Raw genomic sequence first — 5,427 nt, forward strand, 5'->3', positions numbered from 1 at the left:
GACACAAGCGGAGGTTTGGAAAGCGCTTGCCCCACTGGGCTTCCTGCCTTAGCTATAGGAAGCACATGCCCTGGCCAGCCCACTGGTCCTAGGAGGTTGAGAGATCCATGGAGAATCTGGAACCCAGCTGGGCTTAGAGCCAAGCCCAGATGTCCAGTAGAAACACAAACAAGAAATAAACACTTGAGTGGTTTGTTACACGGCGTTACTGGGGCAGTGTCTGACCGGTACTTTTAGATGAACTCTGAGCCCCTGATAGCTCTCAGCCTCTGCCAGGGGACCAGGCCTGGCCAAGTTTGGTCTGGACTGGATGCTGCACTGAATGAGTCCTGCTTGTCAAGAGCGAAGGAACTGAGGCCCAGAGGCTCGTGGAGAAGCAGCCCTGTCTCCGCCCCCGCTTCCCCTGGGCAGAACGGGGGTGGGGGTGGGCTTTCTCTCATCACTTGATTCTTTTGTGCCCTTGCAGATGAGGGACCAGGGCTCCTGAGAGGAAGGGCATGACGCCAGACGCGGGCCACCTGCTTGAATATTCACTCCCTTGTCCGCCCCGGCTGGCCTGAATTTCACACGCATCAATCCAGCAGGCAGGCATCTTTGTGTCCATTTCCTTCAAGAAGGAAAACTTGAAGGTCAGAGGAGTTGAGGGACTTGCCCAAAACCAAGTGGACCATGTCAGGGCACTGTCTGCCTATCTCCAGCAGAAGGAAGGAGGTGGGCAGGGACCAGTCCTGGGCCAGAGAGGCCCCGCTCCATCTGGCTCGCTGCCTTCCAGGAGGGGACACTGGGCAAATGGTTGCATGCTGGGAGAGAGGCAGAGTTCTTGAGCCTAGCTCCCTCCTACCTGTGCCCCTTGCCCATTCCTGTTACCCAGACCCAGACCTTTCAGCGTGAACCCCAAGTTTGAAGCCTCTCTCCTTCTCGTCCCCTCATCAAAGGAGCTTGCAGATAACTGTCACTCCTGAAAAGCATCTGAAAAACCTGCTTACATGGAGGCCCTGGTGACCAAGAAGAGCTGGGCCACCACAGGGGACAGCTGCATGGGGAAGGACGTCCCCAGGAAGGCCACGCGTGGACAGGGCCCAGGGAGGCGGGGAGGGAGGCCGGAGAGAGGACAGGGGCTGAGCGTCCCCTCCAACGGAACAAGAGCTCGGGGCCAGGTGTATTTATAACACAGCCCTGAAGGGGGCCAGGCCTCCCATAAATCACACTGTTTCCTTGACAGGCATAAAAATAGCCCCGTGGCATCCTGCACATGCTTGTGCATGGAACAGCGCCGGCCCAGCCAAGCCCTCGGCCCCCGGCCCCACCCTCTGGTCATCGGGACGAAGTTTCCACTCCTCCTCCCCGCTGGGCTCCAGGCTCGCCACCTGCCCCTCGTCTCCACGGAGGGGATGCCCCAGGTGGAGGTTTCCTCGGTGGGCCCCCCAAAGCCCTGCCCACCAGACCAAGGCTGCTGCTTCTGGGGCTGGCTCAGGCCAGCCACAGAGGGGACGGCACACGTCCTCGGCCAGGTCAAGACAGGGACAGGGTCAGAGCCTGGCAGAGGGTGAGGAGGAATAAGGGTCAGTGGCAGGGGACGTAGGCTGAAGACCCCAATCAGCACCTGAGATCAGCACAAGGGCTTCCACTCCCTGCCTGCTGATGGAATGGAACGGAAAGGAGGGGCTCGGCCCTGAACCAGGCCTGCAGCTGCGGGGAGCCCCGCCAGCCAGTGTGCCCCAAAGGGCAGTCAGGAGTCTGCATCAGAGCACCTTGTGGTGCTCCTTACGATGGAGATTCCCGGGCATGGACTCTCGGCTGGGGAGGGGGGCTGCCTTTTAAACCAGACCCCGTGGCTCTGAGGCCCACTGCCCCTGCCCTAAGCCCAGGACTCCCCGCTCTGATGCACCCCACCACTTTAAACTGGCGCCCCGGGGGTGAGAGGCAGGACTCGGGGGCGGGCCTCCTTCCACCACTCCTGCGCTGGCAGGCCAGCTCTCCAGCTGTCTCTGGGTCAGCAGAAGTGACCCTTCGGTGGATGATCGCACCCAACCAGCATCCCAACCTCTCTCTGGGAAATCCACTCCACTGGGCTGGGGGTAGCGAGAGGCCACCTTCTCAGGGATGAGACCGGGCTCGGGTCTGGGAGGAGCCCAGGGCGGGAAGAACCTGCCTGCGAAGAGCTGCCTGTGTGCATAGTTCATCAGTCCGCACAGCCAACTTTCCCCGCAGGTGACCATCACCGGGGTCTGAACTAGGCTCTCTTTCACAACCCGGGGTCCAGGTTCCTGTGTCCAAGCTCAGCACTGTCACAGAGCTGCCTTCAGCATCTCTGTCTTGTGATGTCCAAGACATGGGTGACTGGTCTGGTCCAGACCAGGGGCGTGGCTGGGTGCCCTCCCCTCCTCCTCACTGGGCTCTGCCTCCTGGGAGCCCTGCCCATCTTCCTGGGCAGCGGCCTCTGCCTGGTGGGACTTGGCCATGCCCTGGGTGCCGAGGCACCCTGGCAGAGACTGCAGGTACTTAGTCCACCTCATTAGCCCAGGGCCGTGGCTCCAGCCGCACCATGCCCGGAGAGACCTCAGAGGAGTTCCTCCTCTCTGAGCCTCCTTTGTACAGCAGACACTTGGTGAGCACATGTCCACTGAACAGCCTCCGCGGACCGGCTCCAAACTGGGGACTCTTTCACTCATTCTACAAGTGTTGATGGAGTACCGCTTACGGGGAAGGCGCCCTTCCAGACTTGGGGGACAGCAGGGGCATGGCAGGCCAAGATCCTGTCCAAACAGCACTTCTGTCCCAGGGAATGTCACAGCGCCACAGTGACAGGGGTAAGGGCGAGAACTCTAGAACCAGCCAGGTTCAGATTCTGGCTCTGACCCTCACCTAGCTGTGTGACCTTGGACAAAATACTAACCGCTCTGGGCCGCAGCTCCCTCATCTATAGAGCGAGGGCAGTGATGGTACCTGCTCTGCTGTGGGGAGGATTCAGTGAACTAACGGCGCGTGGCGTCGAGTGCTGGCTGCAGCCCCTGTTGGTGCCTGACCCAGGGTCTTCCCGGGAACACTGGGAGGATGACAAGACATTAGGCATCAAAGTGGGAAGTATCATCATTAGTCCTGTGGCAGCCCCAGCACGTTCCCTCTCGTGAGTTCAGCGGGACCTGCCCTTGCCTTTTCCTCTTGGGTCACAGCCTCCTAGACAACGGATACCCTCTGGATTCTTTATGCAGCTGGAAAAGGGCTTGGAAAAAGCAGCAGAAACATGCACCCCGCCTCCTTCCTGACCTGGTTTAGCTTGGTGTCTTGTCCCGGGTGCTGCTGGCCCTCCCTCGTCCAGCCCTGTGGGAACAGAGGGGCCCTGCGGCCACAAAGCCGAGCACCTTTGTTCCCAGAGAGGACCAGAGTGGCCTTCGGATCGGCAGGGGCTGGCGCACCAATTTGGAAAAGCAGACAAGATGGTGGGGCCTAGTTAACAACCCTGTCTGGATGACTTCGTCTTTCCTCAGCAATTGGCCTGAGCTACAAGTGGACCAAGAAGCAATAAAAAGAGACAGCTGAAAATGCTAGAAAATCTAGTCATCTGGGTTATTCCAGTGAAAAGGCAAACAGTATTAAAATTTTAACACCTGAGAATATCCTTATATTGAGAAAAACCTTGGGACATATTAATCATAAGACTAAGGCTGTTTGGAAGCCAGACACTATTCTCAGTGCTTCACAGATGTTAACGCAATGCTCCTGACAACTCCGCAGTGGGGTAAATACTGCTGTATCGTGCTACTATTTATCCCTGTTCATCAGGAAGGATAGCTGGAACAGCAGTTCTTAAAGTGTGGTGCCTGAACCGGCAGCCTCGCCTTTACCTGGGAACTTACTAGACATGTGAATTCTCTGGCACCAACCCAGATATGCTGAATCAGAAACTCGGGGCATGAGGCCCAGCACTCTGTACTTTAACAAGCCCTCTGGGGGGAGTCTAACGCACGCCCAAACTTGAAAACCATTAAGCTAGGTCTGCTGCAGTAACAAAAACTCCCTAACAAAAACTCAGAGGCTTCAGAGAGTAAAGGAATATGTCTCCCTAATGCTACCTATCCACTGCCGGTAGGAGGAGGCCTTTGCTTATCACAACACTCAGGCACCCTTTGGAAATGGCCCTAAAGGCCTATAACAAATGAATAAACATTTATTCAAGAAACTCTACTAAAACTTGCTAAGAGCAGAGTTTGTGGTATTTGAATAAGATCTCCCCCTACCCCCACCCCCCAGCTCAGCAGGATGGAAATTCTACTCCAGGCTGATGCAACATAGCACACAGAGGTCCTTTCCCTTCAGCTCCAAGTCAGAGGTCATCTTCCCAGAAGAGGCTGAAAATTCAGCATTTCTCAGCCTGTCCCCAGTTACTTGTTTTTGAGGTTTTGTTCTGGGCAAATGTTGCCGAGAAATGGGAGCTCCCTTCTTCTCAGCCCCTACTCTACCATGGGCATGGCACCACTGAGAATACTAGGCCCCAGTCCCCTTGCCCTGGCTAGGCAGAGGTTCCAACCCGGGAAAGGCAAGCCAAGAAAGCCTGAGGTTATTGCCTTCCCTCCTCCACTGGGCACTCAGCCCCTAAAGCATGGGTGTCATTCAGAGAGGAGTACACCCTTGTCCCTAGTCCCAGCTTCAGAGTTTATGGCAAAGAGATTCTGCTGGTAAGATGCAGGCTACAGAATGGAGAGCTCCCAATGTCTTCCCAAAGGAACTGACCTCATTTACAACAAAGTGTGGAGAAGTTCGAGCCTAGAGGTGCCTTCAACAGTAGTGGAGGTGGTTCAGTTCAGTCATTCAGTCGTAGCTGACTCTTTGCCACCCAGTGGACGGCAGCCAGGCCTCCCTGTCCATCACCAACACCTGGAGTTTACTCAAACTCATGTCCTTTGAGTCAGTGATGCCATCCAACCATCTGATCCTCTGTCATCCCCTTCTCCTCCTGCCTTAAATCTTTCCCAGCATCAGGGTCTTTTCAAATGAGTCAGTTCTTTGCATCAGGTGGCCAAAGTATTGAATTTCAGCTTCAACACCAGTCCTTCCAATGAACATTCAGGACTGATTTCCTTTAAGATGGATTGGTTGGATCTCCTTGCTGTCAAGGGACTCTCAAGGGTCTTCTCCAACACCACAGTTCAAAAGCATCAGTTCTTCAGTGCTCAGCTTTCTTGACTACTGGAAAGACCATAGCTTGGACTAGACAGACCTTTGTTGGCAAAGTAATGTCTCTGCTTTTCAATATGCTATCTAGGTTGGTCATAACTTTCCTTCCAAGGAGCAAGTGTCTTTTAATTTCATGGCTGCAATCACCATCTGCAGTGATTTTGGAGCCCAAGAAAATAAAGTCTGTCACTGTTTCCATTGTTTTCCCATCTATTTGCCATAAAGTAAAAGGACCAGATGCCATGATCTTAG

This window comes from Bos javanicus, chromosome 25, assembly GCF_032452875.1.
Source record: "Bos javanicus breed banteng chromosome 25, ARS-OSU_banteng_1.0, whole genome shotgun sequence".
Taxonomy (NCBI): domain Eukaryota; kingdom Metazoa; phylum Chordata; class Mammalia; order Artiodactyla; family Bovidae; genus Bos; species Bos javanicus.